The 22,668-nt window shown below is 42.4% G+C and overlaps 1 protein-coding gene across 3 annotated transcripts in view; it reads right to left on the bottom strand.

Annotated features, from left to right (window-relative positions):
- Nucleotides 1-19,765, bottom strand: part of IL5RA (interleukin 5 receptor subunit alpha) — a 104,851-nt gene extending 85,086 nt beyond the window's left edge. Inside the window, exon 1 of one of the 3 annotated variants that reach the window (XM_066596951.1) lies at nt 19,669-19,765. The gene's annotated coding sequence lies outside the window, so the exon portion shown is untranslated. Of the gene's footprint in view, nt 1-7,128; nt 7,213-19,668 lie in introns of those variants that run through there. The other 2 variants (XM_066596952.1, XM_066596953.1) reach the window with 2 other exon arrangements.
- Between the last annotated feature and the right edge of the window lie 2,903 nt (nt 19,766-22,668).

The following is a 22,668-nucleotide window of genomic DNA, read 5'->3' on the forward strand; positions in this document are numbered from 1 at the left end:
CCTTTATTAGAGCCACTGGTTCTTTATTAGAACCCCATATTAGAACCCCCAGCCCTTTCAAGGTTGGCTCCTTTCTGTATAGAAAATACATACTATTTTTATTTGTATGAAAATCGCTTGTTCAGCGATGCGATTTTCTCACAAATCACAACACACTTGTAGTGAACATCACAATTTTACAGGCGCGTATCAGTATGACTTTCTCCTGATATCGCTCTTGCCTGTGTGAATACAGCCTTAGGGCTCATTAACATGGGCGCGGTATTCACGCAGCTATTAGCTGCGCAAAAAAAAGATCGCAACTTTAGCTGCAGAAAAATCATCTGAACAAACGACTTTTCCACGCTGAAGTCCTGAGCTTCAGCCACAATCTTTTCATGCCCAACGGGAGGATCTGAAAATATGCGCTGCTGGAGAGAGAGATGAAGAGGTTACGCTGGGCCTTCCCTTCATCGCCCGGGACTCCCTTCATCTCAGCATGAATGGAGGGGTTCTCTTGCTCTCTCCATACCCCTGCGGATGAACCCCTCCATCTGCGCTGCATGGGGAATCCCTCCATCTCTCCTACAGGGGAACTCCTCAATCTGCACTGCTGGGGAATCCCTCCATCTCTTCTACAGGGGAACCCCTGTGATAGGGGTCAATCATATTTTTAATAACCTAACATTAGAAAGATAAGGAAACAGTGTAATAAATCTGACATTAGTTATTTGGTTATATAATGTTATGTATTATGAAAATGAAAAATATGTGAAACATTCCGGAAGTTGCTAATAGAATTTGGATATAGAATCATATGTAAAAATGTATATTCAAGCGTTTATTTGAATATTGATTTTAAAATACTAAATGTATGATTAATTAGATTTTATTCAGCTATCTTACAAGTCTGAACCCTTGACCAGGTACTGAATACTAAGTAGGTGGCTGAACCACTTTTTATGTGTAAACTAGAAACAATGCCCCCTCTTTTGATGTGCAAATTGTTGAAGATTACATTCTGGTTTGGGAAGAAATGTAATTAAGAATGTACTCAGACAGTATGGAGTCAATCTTTATTATCATATGTAACTGTTTGATGTTCACTTCAAACCGTTTTGCTGATACCTTTTGTTTAGAAGGCTTTTGATTTACAGCCATGTTGTAATCTGTTGGAATGTGGACTTGGTCACCAAAGTAGATTGAAACTAAGTATCAGGTAACATTTGGAAACGCCTTCTTTCCATCTTGCATAAAAACTACCAAACATTCAAAAATAAACTAGAACTCATTCTGATTTACTAGACTGTCTGTGTGTAGTGGCTTATTATGGTTCTCACCTATGAGTACTCAATATAATATTTCCTCTTAATTTGGACTCAGGCAACATTCGCATTTGGCCTCCGTTGACAGACCCCCAACACCCTGCATCTGCACTGCTGGGGGATCCCTTCATTTCCCTTTGCTGGCAGGCTCGTACAGTCTCCCATAGGAGTCTATGGAGGCTTCTGCGCTTTGTGCACTAAAGATAGGTCAGGACCTATTTTTTTGTGCAGCAGGGAATTTTAGTTGCTGATGTCCTGTCTTTTTAGATGCGTTTATTTTTTTGCGTGGCTAAAATTCCTTAATCTGAATGTTTCCATAGGAAACCATTGGTTCTAACAGTCGCATTTTTTTTACACATGTAAGTTAGCTGCGCAAATTCCCTCGTGTGAATGAGCCCTGCTGAAGGGGATACCAGGGTACAGTGACCAGTGGGGGTCCTAGCAGTCAGACATCCACTTATCTAAGGGCTCAGTCACACAGGTGCCAATCCGTCCGTGCTTCTGCATGATAAGACCACTGCACTACAGGTGCGGATTACTCTCCACACCGGCCGGAAGAAAGAACACATGGCCCGCAATGGAGCCGGTCATGCAGACAGTCGTCTGCACGTGGTGCGGCCGTCTTATCGTGCAGAAACACGGGCGGATCGGCACCCGTGTGACTGAGCCCTAAGGGTGCATTCATACAGGCGACAGTGAGTCAACATTCTCGGGAACGATATCCCATCCGTGTGCTTTGCAATCCGGAGGAGAACGCTCATCTGAATGTACTGTTCTAGAAACAGAAATGAGAACAATCTGCGATTTTCCATCTCAGAGCGAGAGAAAAACCACCCATGTAAACAGACCCATTGCAAAGAATGCATTCTATTTTCGTGCGAGTTTTGTGCGTCTAGCAACGTCCAAAACTCACATGGTTTTCTTACTGTGAGATTTGTGACACCGTGGGAAAGAGAAACTGCCTGTGCTGCTCCTAGCAACCAATCAGAGCACAGCTTTCATTTCCAAAGAGCTGGATACTAAATAAAAGCGGCGCTGTGATTGGTTGCTGTGGGCAGCAGAGGGTCCTAATTCGTCCTTTATAGCTTGTATATTACAACAGTCTTCCACCTACACTATTAGTCTGATTGACGCAAATTAGACCAAGAAAGATCTTTGAACAAATTATTAAACAGCATGTATGCAAGTACTTGGATGAAAATGGAGTAATTAACCAGAGCGAGCATGGGTTTGTAACAAACAAGTCATGCCAGACGAATCTAATTTCCTTCTATGATAGTATCACCGACTGGGTTGATCAGGGAAATGCGGTGGATATCGTATATCTTGACCTTAGTAAAGCATTTGACAAAGTATCTCATACTATGCTTATTGAAAGAATGACCAAATATGGGATTGACAAGGCAACTGTTAGGTGGGTTCACAACTGTCTAAGTGATCATACTCAGAGTGGTCATAAATGGCTGCACATCCAAGTGGAAGAATGTATCAAGTGGGGTAACACAAGGCTCTGTCCTAGGCCCAGTGTTGTTCATCATTTTTATAAATGATCTGGAGAAGGGAATTGATGGGAAACTGATCAAATTTGCCGATGACACAAAGCTAGGAGGGATAGCTAACACTAGGGAAGAGAGAGGGAGAGTATTCAAAAAGATCTAGAAAAGCTTGCACAGCGGGCAGTGACTAACAGAATGGTATTTAAGAGTGTTATTCCGCAGCTGTTTCTGTCTTGCAATGTTCACACTGCGGAATTCTACTACGAATTTCTGCAGCGTGAAAGAAATCTCGGCACGTTCTATTTTCCACATAAAAACTCACTGCCAGCTTCCATTGACGTCAATAGAAAACAGCTGTCCTGCGAAACTTACGCTGTGAGCACAATGGAAGTATCACAAGTATACGTGTCACCGCCCACCGCCAGCGCGTCATGTGCTGCATTGCGCATGCACACTGGATTGCCGAACGGGACTCTCGCGGCGGATCTGGAGAGGTGAGTATGGGGTCTTTGTGGAGTGCCGTGTCAGTCTCCACCAGTCATTAGGACTAACAAGGAGAAATGCAAAGTTCTACATCTGGGCAAGAAAAATTAAAAAAGCACATACAGAATGGAAGGAATTGGGCTAAGCAGCAGCATCTGTGAAAAAGACTTGGGTATACTGATAGATCATAGACTAAACATGAGTCATGTGATGTAGCAGCCAAAAAGGCAAACACAACTCTGGGATGTATTAAGAGAAGCATAGAGTCTAGATCATTTGAGGTAATTTTCCCCCTCTACTCTTCTTTAGTCAGACCTCATCTGGAATACTGTGTCCAGTTCTGGGCACCCCACTTTAAAAAAGACATAGGCAAACTGGAGGAAGTTCAGAGAAGAGTTACCAAGATGGTGAACGGTCTGCAAATCATGTCCTATGAGGAACGGTTAAAGGATCTGGGAATGTTTAGCTTGCAACAAAATAAGCTGAGAGGAGCCTTAATAGCTGTCTACAAATATCTGAAGGGCTGTCGCAGTGCAGAGGGATCAGCCCTATTCTCATTTGCACAAGGAAAGACTAGGAGCAATGGGATGAAACTGAAAGAGAGGAGACAAATTAGATATTAGACACTGAGGATAATCAGTGAGTGGAACAAGTTACCACGGGAGGTGGTGAGTTCTCCAATGGAAGTGTTCAAACAAAGGCTGTACAAATATCTGTCTGTGATGATTTAGTGATCCTGCACTGAGCAGGGGTTGGACCAGATAACCCTGGAGGTCCCTTCCAACTCTACCAATCTATGATTCTATGAATCCGGAAACGTCACAGCAACAGTAATAGAATGATAATACAGACGAGAGCAGTGGGTTCATTAGACTGGAGTCTACTCGGTAATGTTGTGTATTATATGCAGATTCACACCAGGGTATTTGAGCAGTGTATTATGTAGTGAATATGTGCGCATTTTTTCACGTGATGTTCAGTCGTGTGATAAAAGAAATAGAGCGTGTCCTATTTTAGTATTACGCATTGAAGCAAATGGGCTGGCAGGAACACACAGGAGTTATTCATGGCATATTTGCGTGGCAAATCAATGGGCCCTTCACCTTTTTTTTTTGCATGTGTAAATACACAGTGCATTTACTCACCCAAAACCCGCAGGAATGCCCAAGAAACACAGGTGATTGCGATTTTCAGGCACGTAAATACGCACATACTAAAACATGAACACACCCGTGTGAACAAGCTCTTACAATAAGGCTGTTGTATATGGCTGCCCACTTGTTCGCTGGCGTGTTTCAGCCCACAGAATCGTAAATCCTGTCTGGGAAAGCTGGGTGACAAACAACATGGCCGCTATCACAGCTCACACTGAGGTTGCCACCCAACCAGGAGGAGTACCTGAATCATCTGATCTTTAGATTTGCCTGTCAGGAATATAGGAAAGCTGGGTGATATATTGAAACCATTGTGGTCCTACAACCCAGAGTGGGTGACCTCCATTCCCCCAGAACTCCTATACATACCTGTCAGCCTGCAATGGGGCTCATGCAGCAGTCTGTCTACAGTAGAGCCTGAGTACTTACATATAGATAGATAGATAGATAGATAGATAGATAGATAGATAGATAGATAGATAGATAGATAGATAGATAGATAGATAGATAGACACTCCGTATTACAGACCCCATCTAGTAGCACATTGGGCTCTTTTGGTCTTAATATCTACAGTAATTCCTCGTGACGTGGATTCCACTAGATGAAGAAATCGTTCTGCAGGAATATCGGCCCCTGCAGACAGGAAGCTTCTTGTAGTTGCTGCAGACTAGATGGAGGTGCTGGCATGTTCTGACCAGCTGACAGGAAGGGAGCATCAACATGGCTGACCTTACCTCCGTGTGACCTGTGTAGTTGCAGACAGTTCCGGGCAATAGCTTGTAGAGAGAACACAAGCAGATGTAGTTTTGGGATTATCACCCCCCTTAGTACTGAGCTTGGATCATGCTGCATTTATGAGTTTGGCTCTGTATTCATGTACCAAGCTTGGCTTTGGTGCTGTATTCCTGTACTGCAGTATTCATGTACTGAGCTTGGCTCTGGTGCTGTATTCATGTACACAGATTGGCTCTGGTGCTGTATTCATTTACTGAGCTTGGCTCTGGTGCTTTATCCATGTACACAGCTTGGCTCTGGTGCTGTATTCATGTACACAGTTTGGTTCTGGTGCTGTATTCATGTACTGAGCTTGGCTGTGATGCTGTATTCATGTACTGAGCTTGTCTCTGGTGTTGTATTCATATACAGAGCTTGGCTCTGGTGCTGTATTCATGTACTGCTGTATTCATGTACTGAGCTTAGCTGTGGTGCTGTATTCATGTACCAAGCTCAGTCCTCGTGCTGTATTTATGTTACCAGCTTGGTTCTGGTGCTATGTTTATTCCATGATCTGTTCTGGTGTGAGTTTGCTGCTATCTTGCTACTTTCTGCACAAGCAGAATACAGGCAGACTATTGTTTTTTTCTTATGGGTGGGGCGCCAAAAGAATATCCTGCACATGGGGCCATCTAATGTAAGGCCGACATTGGTGAAGGATTCATGCTGCTTGCACCAAATTTTGACCTTGACTACAACTGACTATTGGCGCCCCTCTGACCATCTGCTTCTAAGGTAGGTAAAATGTGATTGTTCCCAGCAAGAGAACGTGCTTGTAGATATAATACCTTTTAATAGCTAACCAAAAAAGCCATTAAAAGGTATCCTATCTACAAGATTACGTGATTTCTCTTGATGGGAACAATCACATTTTACTCTACTAGCTAACACCGTACCAAACGTTTGTCTTCATTAAGGTAGGTAAAGCGCAGGCATCAGCAGTGGCCGCTATGATGGTAATTGTAGTCCTGGTCTTGATACGTGACATCTGTTGCATCCACAATATTGAACCCGCTCGTCCCTGAATTGTGTATTTTTGGTATTTCATGGCCCCTCCTCTTTTGCAGATGTTAAGTGCCCCTTGAGGGTTTATGATTCTTTTTTCTTCCTGACCTTGAAAAACATATGCTATTAATTAAAATAATTGACTTTCACTTTCACTTGTTTGAGGTTTTTCAGGAAGCCACAATGTTCAGCAGAGAAGAATGCCAAGCCCTCTGCTGACAAGATGCGAAACCTTCTATTCAGCCCCTTCTTACTTATCTGGCTCTAGGTGACAACCAATGTGCCCGCTAGCACGGATTTCACAGGGTTTGTCACACAACTTTCCTAGGCATCGGAATGGTAAATTAACCCAGTTATAAAGGGATATGGAAGTAGGGGGTCAACATGAGAGTCCAACCAAAAACTTGCCCTAGTACCGCCGATGTCCCAGTGCCTACTAAATCTACCATGTAATACCAAATAGCAGAACAATATGTGAAAACACATTTCCGTAGGCGCAGCTATGTTCGGTGGCACGGAGTGTAGTTGCGCTTGAACGAGGGAAATTTCTTCTCCTTCAACGGCTTTTCAGGACGCAGGAGTTTGAAAATAACCGTGGGAAGACAGGTGCCACTGGTTCTTCCCGGCACAATGTATCACTTACCTGCAGGGAACATAGGGCTTGTCCTATCATTTCTCGGCCATAGTATTCACGGTGAAAACTAAAACACTGAACTCCTATTGTCCTGTTATACGGCCGTGATAATCATGGCAGTATAAGGCGACAAGAACACGCTCATGCGTTTAGGTCCTCACAGGTAGAGCGGTCTGCACTGCGGCAACAGCAAAAATCCATGTGAGTTGGGACAAGCTGCAACCCACAGTGCTGCGATCCAAAATAGCTTAATGAGAAATCTATTTGCAGTACTCACCGGAAATGGGAATTGAAACAGCCTTTTGACCAAAATTCAGGATATTACAAAGGAGGTCGGAGAAAGTGCAGCAGGTGCGAAGCCAGAGGAACCCCATACATACGGTAAACGACTGCAGCTTGAGGCGGATTCAGATGAGCGTGCTTGTCTCCCCCGATAATCACAGCATAACGGAATAAAACTAAACCAGTGATTTCAGTAGGATTTCAGTGGTTTCATTTTCAGTTTTGGGATTCTTGCCCGTTACTTGTACAGCTGGGACAATAATATAAATAATAATAATCTTTATTTGTATAGCGCCACTTATTCTAAACACAGGGGAGCAGAGACCACACAACAGTTCCATGTAGTACTCAGTTAGTAGTGAACAGTAGGGGTGGGGGGCTCACCAACGAGCTTACACGCAACCAGGAGAGGGTGATGCAGGAGATACAGGGGTGGGAGATGTACACGGTAGGCAAAGTGGAGAGTGTGGGGTGCTGTTGGTAGACAATAGTCCAGGTGTGCAGTTGGAGGTACAGGGGGCATGTTGGAGGGGGTGAGCGAGGGGACTAGAATCAGGAGGTTTGGTATGCTTCTTTGAAGAGGTGCGTTTAAGATGCGTCTGAAGTTCTGTGCATCGGGGATTGTTCGGATGCCTTGGGGTAAAGCGTTCCAGAGGATCGGTGATGCTCTGGTAAAGTCCTGGAGGCAAGCGTGTGAGGATCGTACTAGAGGGGTGTTTAGTCTGAATGTGTTAGCAGAGCAGAGCGCGCAGGTGAGTGATGTATGGACAGGAGAGAGGCGATATAGAGTGGCATGGCACCATGGAGGGCTTTGTGGGTGAGGAGTTTGAATTTAGTTCTATAATGGATGGACAGCCAATGCAGCGACTGGCATAGCGCGGAGGCATCTGAGAAGCGGCTGGATTGGAAGATGAGTCTAGCTGCCGCATTAAGTATGGATTGGAGAGTCCGATACAGGGAAGGCTACTGAGCAGCGAGTTGCAGTAGTCGAGTCGGGAATGGATGAGAGTGATGAGTGTCTTTAGCGTGTCTATGGTGAGAAACATACGGATTTTAGCAATATTCCTAAGGTGCAGGTGGCATGTTTCAGGCCAGAGATTGGATGTAAGTGGTACAAGACAGGTCAGAATCCAGTGTGACCCCAAGGCAGAGGGCATGCTATCTGGGGAATATGATGGTGCCACACACTGATATGGAGATGTTGGGGGAGGTAGGCTGGTTGAGGGTGGAAAGACGAGAAAGTTGGTTTTTGAGAGGTTAAGTCTGAGAAAAAGGGAGGACTTGGTGTTAGAGACAGCAAACAGACAGTCGGTGATGTTTTGTAGGAACGGTGCTGTAATGTTACGGGTAGAGGTGTATAACTGGGTGTCATAAGCATAGAGGTGGTATTGGAGGCCAAATCTGCGGATGGTTTGTCTAATAGGGGCTGTGTAGAAAGTGAAGAGGAGGGGGCCGAGGACCGAGCCCTGGGGGACCCCAACAGCAAGAGGAAGTGGAGAGGAGAGAGAGCCAGAGAAGGAGACGCTGAAGGAGTGGTTAGAGAGGTAGGAGGAAAACCAGGAGAGCAGTGTCCTTTAGGCCGATGGAGTGAAGCATAGCGAGAAAAGATAGGAACTGCCTTATCTTTCCCACATGTAGTTAAACTACGTGCGGGGAACATCGAGTGGCACCTATCTTCCCACGGTTCTTTTTGAACTCCTGCATTCTGGCGCAGTTTGAAAAGCCGGGCGAAGGGGAAGAGATTTCCCTTGTTCAAGCACAGCTATGCTCGAACAGTCTGAATAAGCTCTTATCTGTAAATTTTCTCCACCTGCTTTGTAATGCTTTCTATGTTGGATTAAAAGAATAATATAGTGCGCACAAGACACTGTCACAAAATGCCTACATAATACTGCCATACATTATCTGCATAATACTGACAGAGTCTATATAATACTGTCATACAGTGTCTATATAATACTGTCATACCATGTTTGTATAATACTGCCACACAGTATCCACATAATACTGACAGAGTCTATATAATACTGTCATACAGTGTCTATATAATACTGTCATACCATGTTTGTATAATACTGCCACACAGTATCCACATAATACTGACAGAGTCTATATAATACTGTCATACAGTGTCTATATAATACTGTCATACCATGTTTGTATAATACTGCCACACAGTATCCACATAATACTGACAGAGTCTATATAATACTGTCATACAGTGTCTATATAATACTGTCATACCATGCTTGTATAATACTGCCATACAGTATCCACATAATACTGCCATACAGTGTCTATATAATTATGACATACCATGCATGTATAATGTTGCTATACAGTGTCTATATAATAGTGCCATAAAGTCATTTTACATGGGAGGACTACTTTTACACAGGAGCCTTAGTTGCTCTGTGGATGGAGGTGGAGTGTGCTGCAGATCGCTCCAACCGCTCGCCTCTATTCACAGTAAACAGGCAGTCACTCAATGATTGAGTGACTCCTGTTTACGGGGCAGACAGTTGCTTGCTTTTTAGTTGAGCTAAAAACCAAATGACTCCGACAAGTGGGAGATTTGTCACTCAGTGCTCTTTCAGCGGCCACTTGTACACAAAACAACTATCGCCTAAATTTGCTGATTCCAGCGATTATTCGGTCGGTAATTGCCCCATGTAAAGATATCTATAAAGGAGAAAAGTTGGCTCCTTAAAAATCACTTCTTTTATTCAAAAAAATACATAAAATTACTAATGGTAGCTACCATGTAACACCATATCTATCACAGCTGTGGTCAAGAATGAAGTGTTTTTGTAACTTGTCTGAGGTTAGACATGGTGTTACCCGGTACCTACTACTTGTAATTTTATGGGAAATAAGTGTTTTTAAGGAGCCGGCGTTTCTTCTTTGCTGTTGCTATTTAAGTCGTTTGACTGGCAGTAAGCCTGAGCACCTAAATACCTTCTGGTTATTCTAACCAGATTAGGATAACGTTGTGTTTAAAGTTACCTATACTCATACTCTGTCCACATAATACACACATACAATTTTATATAATATTGCCATACTGTGCATGTATAATGCTACTATACAATGTCCACATAATACTGCCATATATTCCCTATATACTAATTCCATACTATGCATGTACAATGCTGCCATACAGGGTCTATATAATAATGCCATACTGTGCATGTATACTACCATACAATATCCACATAATACTGTAATATCCCCTTACATGACCCATGGTATAGGCGCATAGATTAGCCTCCAAACATCCATAATTTCTCACAGGCATATATATATATATACACCCAAAGTCCCCCAAGAGGATACCCTTTCTATTTAATTAATTAGATCAACATAATAATATTCGGTCCCAAGGAGAGATAGCCAAGAAAAAATCTTAATATCAGAAGCTCCATGACAATGTGGAAAGTTTTCTTTGTAACAGTGGTCAATATCATAACATGGATTATAGCTTCTATGTATTTGTGGCGCTGACAGCATGTGCCCATTCAGCTGATCGGTCGGGGTCCCGAGTGATGGACGCCAGCCAATCAACTATTGATGACCTATCCCGATGATAGTGCAGGTCATCAATAGTGTTTTCCCTGGAAAATGCCTATAAGTCCAAAATCTAAAGAAAGGATTAAATATCTTTTACAGGCAGGCATAACATTACTCATCCCTAAGAAACTGCTAATGCATTTGCCTCATATTACTCTTCTTTAAATAATGTAAAAGAAGATACAACTACGCACCAACCCCAAGTGATGGAAATTTTCACATTTTCTCCAGAACATTAATCTTTTGTGCTTGTCACCTGACTAATTAGCCTCTCTTTCTACGCCAATCTCTAGGTCTGAAGTACTAGAAGCCATCAAAATGTTAAAACCTCTCAAATTTCCAGGCCCAGATGGCTTCTCTAATGGTTATTAGAAAAATATTCTTCCCTTCCTGCCCCCTATCTGGTGATAGTGCTTAATGAGATAATGGATAAAGGCCCATTTAGACACAATGATATCACGCAAAATTTGCTCAAAATCATCTTTTGAGCAACAATCATTGTGTCTAAACACGCGCCCCTCGTGCATTGTTCATGCCCTTTTCGTTCATCACTAACTTTTAGCAAGCTAAAAATTAATGATGAGCCTAATCAACACCGCGTGCTTAGTTCTCAGCAGGATAGCGCTGATAGTATCGTTCCAGCTGGTATCCAAGAACACAACAGAAGTATGCAGAAGACAAGCGCTCCAGCTGTCTTCTGCATACCCCGCTCAGAGCGCTCAGCTGGATACCAGCTGAGCACTGCGAGAACACAGCAGCTGTATATAGAGACAGCGCTCCAGCTGTCTTCTGCATACCCTGCTTGCAGCATTCAGCTAGCTACCAGCTGAGTGTTCCGAGAACACAGCAGCTGTATACAGAAGACAGCTGGAGCGCTGTCCTCTGCATACCCTGCTTGGAGCGATCAGCTGGGTACAGCAGCTGTATACAGAAGACAGCGCTCCCACTGTCTTCTGCATACAGTGGGAGCCTTCATTTACACACTAATAAGCTCTTAAGTAGCTAATTAGCTACTTAAGAGCTTATGCAAAGTGAACACTCAAAACTGTCACTCAAACAGTCATTTCAGCGAATTTTGAGCAATCATCCTTCTGTGTGAATACACACAACGATTATCACTCAAAAGATTGCTTTTGAGCGAATTTTGAGCGATAATCATTGTGTCGAAATGGGCCTTAAGGCTTCCTGTCCCTCAGAAATGTTTGAGGCTCTTATTGTCACTTTAGCCAAGCTGGCAAAAAGCTACTTCCCCAGCTAATTTCCCTCCTATTTTCCAATTGAATACTGATGTAAAAATGTATTCTAAGATCTTCTACCAACGTTGATTTCTGCAGGTCAAGTAGGTTTTGTCCCACAGAGACAGGCTCCCGATGGAAGCCACTGGTTCCTGAATTTCATTAAGGCCTTATTCACATGATCGTATGTGTTTTTATGCTTGTGGCATCACGGTAATAATTATGTGATTAACAAAAACGTGAAAAAGTCCTTACTAGAGATGAGCGAACGTACTCGGATAAGCACTACTCATCCGAGTAATGTGCCTTATCCGAGTATCGCTGTACTCGTTTTGAAAGATTCGGGGAGCGCCGCTGCTGACAGGTGAGTTGCGGCGGGGAGCAGGGGAGAGCGGGCGGGAGAGAAGGAGAGAAAGATCTTACCTCCGTTCCTCCCCGCTCTCCCCTGCAGCTCCCCGCTCCGCGGCGCTCCCCGAATCTTTCAAGACGAGTACAGCGATACTCGGATAAGGCACATTACTCGGACGAGTAGTGCTTATCCGAGTACGTTCGCTCATCTCTAGTCCTTACACAAATTAGGGTTTTCTCGTTGATTCACATGGCCGGCTGTGAAATTTGTGCCGATAAGCTGCAGCCGACCATGTGAATGAACGAGAAAACGCTAATTTGTATGGGGACTTGTTTACGGCTTTTTTTTTATTACATAATTTTTGCTGAAGATCTTAGAATACATTTTTACTTTTGCTCTCGGCTTTAGAGGAAATGCTCTCTAACCATGTTTTCCGTGAAGCTTCTCCTTCACCTTCCTCTGTTCTGCAGTGGAACGTTTTCTCGTTCATTCACATGGGCGTCTGCGGTGTATCAGCAAAAATATACGCTGCAGCTCAGAGATCTCTCAGTCAGCATAAATCCTCGGAATGGCTTCAATTGATTAAATAGAACCAGCTGTGATCTTTTCGCAGCGCTGGACGCAGGTGAACTCCATCCCCCTCCCTTTTTTTCAGCTCCCATAGAAGCCTATGGGATCCTACAGCGTATCTCATCAAAAGATAAGACAAGACCTATCTTTTCACGCACCGTATAAAATCGGTCACTGTTTTTGGTCACCAATGTCCTGTTATTTCCGGCGCGATGGCTGCTTAGCCAATCAATGCAGCCCTCGATGAACCAACCACAGCCATCGCATTGTAGGTGAGATTTATGAATTGGCTGGCCACAGCTCAGCCAATTCATAAATCCCGCATCCACAGCGTGATAACTGTTGATTTGTTCTTCAACCGCTGCTCAGCCAATCAATGCGGCACTTGATGAACCAATCCCAGCTATCGCATTGGCTCATCGAAGCTGCATTAATTGGCTGAGCAGCGGTCAAAGAACCAATCACAACCATTGCTTCCTGGAGGCAGAATTTATGAATCCATTAACCAGGAAGTAATGTTGTATGAGCAGCCAAGGACTGCAGGAACCGCGCCCGAGCTATTAATGTATTCCTTTTTTTTAAATGTTATGTGGATAGGGCTTATTTTCAGGGTAGGGCCTATATTTCAAGCCTCCCTGAAAATCTTGAAAAAGTCAACTAGGGCTTATTTTTGGGATAGGGGTTATTTTTGTGGAAACTCAGTATGTACGCTCTGTCACAAAGAGCCTTTATCTTTTACCAAAGTGTCTTCTATGTGAACATATCAGCCAATAAGTTCTTCCCATTCCATTTGCAAATGAGCTAAGGACTATTCGATGGGCACTCCACCTCTGACAATGGTTCAGGCTCTCTTCAAGCCTTTTCTACTATAAACTGCTCCTTTCTTGCTAAGTGACTCTTCCTGCCGGAGAAGAGATGCATTCCACCGCCAATGCACTCGACACAATCTGAAAAGGAGGTCCACTAAATACAGAGAGCCTCTGAGAGCATATTTATAGGCCAAGGGTGGAACTACTTTTAGGGCCTCAGGTGACAAGACCGTTCATCTAATCACCACAACTCTCATCATTTGTATATCTGCCTGAGTTGTTACTGCAAAAGACATGATATATATGACTGATATCAGCCGCTCCTCTTATAACGCTCCAGTGTTGATACAACCTCCAGAGACATGATATATGTGACTGATATCAGCTGCTCCTCTTATAACTCTCCAGTACTGATATAACCTCCAGAGACATAATATATATGAGTGATACCTGCAGCTTCTCTTATAACTCTTCAGTACTGATACAACCTCTGGAGACAGCATTCGGGAGGACCTATAACTCTGTTCATTCTGAGCTCTATGATGCATAAATAGCATTCCACAACTACAGTGAAGACGGACACACAGGCAAAGCAAAGAGAGAATGAGAAGTCATAATGGCAGCTGTATATCTATGCAGACCTATGCAATGTTCAGGATCTGTGGATGAACACCACTAGGGGCGCTGTAATGGGAGCTGGCATTTACGTATGGGTCTGATATCTCCAGCTACTTTTTGACTTCAGATGCATATGGGGACATATACAGGAATGCAGATGGTGAAGGGCTAGATGTCGGGGCTGTCCCGGAAATCAGGGGTGCAGGTGACAAGCCCAATCCCCACAGTGCACAGGATAGAGCCATTTCACAGCCGCAGGATGCAAATATCTCAACACCCCACAACCACAAGACACTGCAGAACAGAGGAAGGTGAAGAGCGAGGCACCAGAAACCTCACAGAAAATATGGTTAGAGAGCATTTCCTCTAAAACCAAGAGCAGCTTAAAATAGTGACCATGGCTACATGACCTGCAGTGCACCACACCAAGATGTATGCCAGCTGCAAGCCAGTGGAGGTCTGAGATATAACTTACATAAATTATAACAAGGAGAAATGCAAAGTCCTACATCTGGGCAAGAAAAATAAAGAAAATACATACAAAATGGGAGGAATTGAGCTAAACAGCAGCACATGTGAAAAAGACTTGGGTAGACTAATAGATCATAGACTGAACATGAGTCAACAATGTGATGCAGCAGCCAAAAAGGCAAACACAATTCAGAGATGTATTAAAAGAAGCATAAAGTCTAGATCACGTGAAATAATTATCCCCCTCTACTCTTCTGGTATGATTGTATTATGTCTCCACGCCAAGTGTGGGTGGAGACGTGGTGATGGGCTGTATCCGCCCAGTGTACACCCACACATTTCTGATTGGGTGGCTGCTGCAATGTGCTAGCAGCGTGGGGACAGAGTTTTGCCTGGGATGGAGGGTTAGGGTTAGTTTAAGTGTTAGGATTACATTTTTAGCTGGAAACATTTACAGCTAATATATAAGCCTAACACTGAAACTAAGAATAACTCTCCATCCCAGGCAAAACTCTGTCCCCACGCTGCTAGCACCTTGCCACCCACCTCACGTCATCTCCCCTGCAGCCTCTAATCCCCTCTCCCCCCCCACCGCCGCTGCCAACCTGGTACCGGGGCCACGGCCCTCCGTCCTGCCATGCAGACAGTGGCCCCCCTTTCAGCAGCGCTGGAGGAGCAGCTCCAGCTGTGCAGAGTCACAATGCAGAGGGTGAGTGGCAGGACCTGAGAGAGCAAAGGCGCCGGCGTCAAAGATGAGAGCCAGGAGCCCAGGGAGGCTGAACACCACTGGAGCCATGAGGGAAGAGAGGAGGACCCAACACCAACTAACACCGGCAGCCTCACTCACAGCAGCCACCGGGGACAACTTTTAGCAGCCCAGCAGAAGACACAGTGGTGGAAGGGTGACTGCAGACAATCAGCGTCAGAGGGGTGAGTTCACCCAATCACGAATTGGGGGCGTCACCGGGCTGCCAAGCAGCCTAACACTTGACGACACCCACCAATTCCGGTGTGGACAAGATAAAACAGTACCTACTCTTCCTTAGTCAGACCTAATCTGGAATACTGTGTCCAGTTCTGGGCACCCCACTTTAAAAAAGACATAGACAAACTAGAGCAAGTTCAGAGAAGAGTTACCAGGATGGTGAGCTATCTGCAAATCATCTCCTATGAGGAATGGTTAAAGGATCTGGGAATGTTTAGCTTGCAAAAAAGAAAGCTGAGAGGAGACTTAATAGCGGTCTACAAATATATGAAGGGTTTTCACACTGCAGAGGGATCAGCCCTATTCTCATTTGTACAAGGAAAGACTAGAAGCAATGGGATGAAACTGAAAGGGGGGAGACACAGATTAGATATTAGACAGTGAGGGTGATCAATGAGTGGAACAGGTTACCACAGGAGGTGGTGAGTTCTTCAATGGAAGTGTTCAAACAAAGGCTGGACAAATATCTGTCTGGGATGATTTAGTGAATCCTGCATTGAGCAGGGGGTTGGACCAGATGACCCTGGAGTTCCCTTCCAACTCTACCGTTCTATGATTCTAGTAAATCTGATTGGCTGTGTGTGGCTCCGCCCCTAGGTGCCATGTTATTGTGGGCCAGCGGATCACGTCAAAAAATTCCAAATTTGGCTTTTGCGTAAAATTTGTGATTTTTTGCCACCCGTGTTCTATACTAAACCATAAAATACATACGCTCCATTGTGCTTCATTATCCATCATTTACAAAATCTCTGCTTACTGTAATTGAATGAGAATTTTCTTGTTTACACCCCAAAACAGAACAGCTGTTCAGTTTTGGGATCATATTTCTCACAGTTGAAGGGTTGTTACAATTGTATCCACTGTAGAGGTAAACACATAAGCAGCTCAAATCTCTGTTTTCTCCTGTTAGTTTGTTACAATGTATCAGTGTGGAGTCCGGGATGTTACAATGTATCAGTGTGGAGTCCGGGATGTTACAATGTATCAGTGCAGGTAACATATATCAGTCTGGAGTCCTGGATGTTACAATGTATCAGTTCCGGTAATATGTATCAGTGTGGAGTCCAGGATGTTACAATGTATCAGTGCAGATAACATGTATCAGTGTGGAGTCCGGGATGTTACAATGTATCAGTGCAGATAACATGTATCAGTGTGGAGTCCGGGATGTTACAATGTATCAGTGCAGGTAACATGTATCAGTGTGGAGTCCGGGATGTTACAATGTATCAGTGCAGGTAACATGTATCAGTGTGGAGTCCGGGATGTTACAATGTATCAGTGCAGGTAACATGTATCAGTGTGGAGTCCGGGATGTTACAATGTATCAGTGCAGGTAACATGTATTAGTCTGGAGTCCAGGATGTTGCAATGTATCAGTGCAGGTAACACGTATCAGTGTGGAGTCCGGGATGTTACAATGTATCAGTGCAGGTAACATGTATCAGTGTGGAGTCTAGGATGTTGCAATGTATCAGTGCAGGTAACATGTATCCGTGTGGAGTCTGGGATGTTACAATGTATCAGTGCAGATAACATAAATCAGTGTGGAGTCCGGGATGTTACAATGTATCAGTGCAGGTAACATGTATCAGTGTGAAGTCCAGGATGTTACAATGTATCAGTGCAGGTAACATGTATCAGTGTGGAGTCCGGGATGTTACAATGTATCAGTGCAGGTAACATGTATCAGTGTGGAGTCCGGGATGTTACAATTTATCTGTACAGGTAACATGTATCAGTGTGGAGTCCGGGATGTTACAATGTATGAGTGCAGGTAACGTGTATCAGTGTGGAGTCCAGGATGTTACAATGTATCAGTGCAGGTAACATGTATCAGTGTGGAGTCCGGGATGTTACAATGTATCAGTGCAGGTAACATGTATCAGTGTGGAGTCCAGGATGTTACTATGTATCAGTGCAGGTAACATGTATCAGTGTGGAGTCTGGGATGTTACAATGTATCAGTGCAGGTAACATGTATCAGTGTGGAGTCCAGGATGTTACTATGTATCAGTGCAGGTAACATGTATCAGTGTGGAGTCTGGGATGTTACAATGTATCAGAGCAGGTAACATGTATCAGTGTGGAGTCCGGGATGTTACAATGTATCAGTGCAGGTAACATGTATCAGTGTGGAGTCCGGGATGTTACAATGTATCAGTGCAGGTAACATGTATCAGTGTGGAGTCTGGAATGTTACAATGTATCAGTGCAGGTAACATGTATCAGTGTGGAGTCCAGGATGTTACAATGTATCAGTGCAGGTAACATGTATCAGTGTGGAGTCCAGGATGTTACAATTTATCTGTACAGGTAACATGTATCCGTGTGGAGTCCGGGATGTTACAATGTATCAGTGCAGGTAACATGTATCAGTGTGGAGTCTGGGATGTTACAATGTATCAGTGCAGGTAACATGTATCAGTGTGGAGTCCAGGATGTTACAATTTATCTGTACAGGTAACATGTATCAGTGTGGAGTCCGGGATGTTACAATGTATCAGTGCAGGTAACATGTATCAGTGTGGAGTCCAGGATGTTACAATTTATCTGTACAGGTAACATGTATCAGTGTGGAGTCCGGGATGTTACAATGTATCAGTGCAGGTAACATGTATCAGTGTGGAGTCCGGGATGTTACAATGTATCAGTGCAGGTAACATGTATCAGTGTGGAGTCCGGGATGTTACAATATATCAGTGCAGGAAACATGTATCAGTGCGGAGTCCGGGATGTTACAATGTATCAGTGCAGGTAACATGTATCAGTGTGGAGTCCGGGATGTTACAATATATCAGTGCAGGAAACATGTATCAGTGTGGAGTCCGGGATGTTACAGTGTATCAGTGCAGGTAACATGTATCAGTGTGGAGTCCAGGATGTTACAATGTATCAGTGCAGGTAACATGTATCAGTGTGGAGTCCGGGATGTTACAATGTATCAGTGCAGGTAACATGTATCAGTGTGGAGTCCGGGATGTTACAATGTATCAGTGCAGGTAACATGTATCAGTGTGGAGTCCAGGATGTTACAATGTATCAGTGCAGGTAACATGTATCAGTGTGGAGTCCGGGATGTTACAATGTATCAGTGCAGGTAACATGTATCAGTGTGGAGTCTGGGATGTTACAATGTATCAGTGTGGAGTCCGGGATGTTACAATGTATCAGTGCATGTAACATGTATCAGTGTGGAGTCCGGGATGTTATAATGTATCAGTGCAGGTAACATGTATCAGTGTGGAGTCCGGGATGTTACAATGTATCAGTGCAGGTAACATGTATCCGTGTGGGGTCCGGGATGTTACAATGTATCAGTGCAGGTAACATGTATCAGTGTGGAGTCCGGGATGTTACAATGTATCAGTGCAGGTAACGTGTATCAGTGTGGAGTCCGGGATGTTTATATCACACAGGATTGTCTAGACTGCATACAACTGGAACAAATCATCAGCTGTTAAGCCAAGTTTAGACGGAATGATTATCGTTCAGAAAATCATTCAAATGAGCAAAATTAAACAAATCGTTTAGATTAAATGTAGACAAACAACTAATTATCGTTCAGTTTCTGTCGGCATAAAAAACAGCTCCGGCTCGGGCACTTCTCGTTTCTACACTGATCATTCAGTGTTTCTCATAGGAATGTGAAAGACTGAATGGTAAGTGTCTGAAGACTGCATTATTCTCTCCCTCTGTTGTCCGTGGTGTTACATAGGACTACAGGTCACATCCACTACATTATCTGTACTCAGAGAGTTATCACTGTGTTATCTGTAGTGTTACATAGGACTGCAGGTCACATCTACTACATTGTTTGTTCTCAGAGAGCTGTTACTGTGTTATTAGTGGGGTTTCTGATCTATCATGGATGTGTTCTCCTCTGTTATCCTCCAGTGTTTCCCATGTGGCTCCCTCCATATCTCACCTCTTTGATATCATCAGATGTCCCTGCTCTCCTCCTGGTTCTTGCTTCTCCGCTGATCTTCTGTCTATTTGGTTTGAGTAGCAGTATTACTGAGAGGTGATCATTACCCAACTAACAAATAACAGATTGTGAAACATTCCCATCTGTCACAACTACTGCTCCCTGCCAGGTCCGTGCACTGAGCATGAGAAGCACAGCCTCTGTATTACAGTATATGACTCCACGAGTAATGCTAAATATAACTGTCCCCTATATGTACTGTATAATGTAAATCTGTGTATGTGTACCATCACTATCTGCAGTATCTGAAAGTGACACTTTACTATTATACACGGTACGGTAATACCATAGTGTACAGACACCATTAGAATTACTGCCATGGAGCAATGTTATAGCTCTGAACATAGGGGGCAGAATTATAGTAGTTATATTCTTGTATATAAGAGGCAGTATTATAGTAGTTATATTCTTGTACATAGGAGGCAGTATTATAGTAGTTATATTCTTGTACATAGGGGGCAGTATTATAGTAGTTATATTCTTGTACATAGGGGGCAGTATTATAGTAGTTATATTCTTGTACATAGGGGCAGTATTATAGTAGTTATATTCTTTTACGTAGGAGGCAGTATTATAGTAGTTATATTCTTTTACATAGGAGGCAGTATTAAAGAAGTTATATTTTTGTACATCGGGAGCAATATTATAGTAGGTATGCTCTTGTACATAGGGGACAGTATTATAGTAGTTATATTCTTGTACATAGGGAGCAGTATTATAGTAGTTATATTCTTGTACATAGGAGGTAGTATTATATTAATTATATTCATGTACATACAGGGGCAGTATTATAGCAGTTACATTCTTGTGCATAGGAGGCAGTATTATAGTAGTTATATTCTTGTACATAGAGGGCAGTATTATAGTAGTTATATTCTTGTACATAGGGGGCAGTATTATAGTAGTTATATTCTTGTACATAGGGGGCAGTATTATAGTAGTTATATTCTTGTACATAGGGGAAAGTATTATAGTAGTTATATTCTTGTACATAGGGGAAAGTATTATAGTAGTTATATTCTTGTACATAGGAGCAGTATTATAGTAGTTATATTCTTGTACATAGGGGGCAGTATTATAGTAGTTATATTCTTGTACATAGGGGGCAGTATTATACCGTAGTAGTTATATTCTTGTACATAGGAAGCAGTATTATAGTAGTTATATTCTTGTACATAGGAGGCAGTATTATAGTAGTTATATTCTTGTACATAGGGGGCAGTATTATAGTAGTTGTATTCTTGTACATCGGGGACAGTATTATAGTAGTTATATTCTTGTACATAGAGAGCAGTATTATAGTAGTTATATTCCTGTACATATGAGGCAGTATTATAGTAGTTATATTATTGTACATAGGGAGCAGTATTATAGTAGTTATATTCTTGTATATAGGAGGCAGTATTATAGTAGTTATATTCTTGTTCATAAGAGGCGGTGTTTAGTAGTTATATTCCTGTACATAGGAGCAGCATTATAGGAGTTATATTCTTGTACATAGAGACCAGTATTGTAGTAGTTATATTGTTGTACATAGGGGGCAGTATTATAGTAGTTTTATTCTTGTACATAGGGAGCAGTATTATACTAGGTTTACTCTTGTACATAGGGGACAGTATTATAGTAGTTATATTCTTGTACATAGTGGGCAGTTTTATAGAAGCTATATTTTTGTACATAGGGGGCAGTATTATAGTAGTTATATTCTTGTACATAGGGGGCAGTAGAATAGTAGTTATATTCTTGTATATAGCAGGCAGTACTACAGTAGTTATATTCTTCTACATAGGGGGCAGTATTATAGTAGTTATATTGTTGTACATAGGGGCAGTATTATAGTAGTTATATTCTTTTACGTAGGAGGCAGTATTATAGTAGTTATATTCTTTTACATAGGAGGCAGTATTAAAGAAGTTATATTTTTGTACATCGGGAGCAATATTATAGTAGGTATGCTCTTGTACATAGGGGACAGTATTATAGTAGTTATATTCTTGTACATAGGGAGCAGTATTATAGTAGTTATATTCTTGTACATAGGGAGCAGTATTATAGTAGTTATATTCTTGTACATAGGAGGTAGTATTATATTAATTATATTCATGTACATACAGGGGCAGTATTATAGCAGTTACATTCTTGTGCATAGGAGGCAGTATTATAGTAGTTATATTCTTGTACATAGAGGGCAGTATTATAGTAGTTATATTCTTGTACATAGGGGGCAGTATTATAGTAGTTATATTCTTGTACATAGGGGGCAGTATTATAGTAGTTATATTCTTGTACATAGGGGAAAGTATTATAGTAGTTATATTCTTGTACATAGGGGAAAGTATTATAGTAGTTATATTCTTGTACATAGGAGCAGTATTATAGTAGTTATATTCTTGTACATAGGGGGCAGTATTATAGTAGTTATATTCTTGTACATAGGGGGCAGTATTATACCGTAGTAGTTATATTCTTGTACATAGGAAGCAGTATTATAGTAGTTATATTCTTGTACATAGGAGGCAGTATTATAGTAGTTATATTCTTGTACATAGGGGGCAGTATTATAGTAGTTGTATTCTTGTACATCGGGGACAGTATTATAGTAGTTATATTCTTGTACATAGAGAGCAGTATTATAGTAGTTATATTCCTGTACATATGAGGCAGTATTATAGTAGTTATATTATTGTACATAGGGAGCAGTATTATAGTAGTTATATTCTTGTATATAGGAGGCAGTATTATAGTAGTTATATTCTTGTTCATAAGAGGCGGTTATAGTAGTTATATTCCTGTACATAGGAGCAGTATTATAGGAGTTATATTCTTGTACATAGAGACCAGTATTGTAGTAGTTATATTGTTGTACATAGGGGGCAGTATTATAGTAGTTTTATTCTTGTACATAGGGAGCAGTATTATACTAGGTTTACTCTTGTACAT

This window comes from Eleutherodactylus coqui, chromosome 3, assembly GCF_035609145.1.
Source record: "Eleutherodactylus coqui strain aEleCoq1 chromosome 3, aEleCoq1.hap1, whole genome shotgun sequence".
Lineage (NCBI taxonomy): Eukaryota > Metazoa > Chordata > Amphibia > Anura > Eleutherodactylidae > Eleutherodactylus > Eleutherodactylus coqui.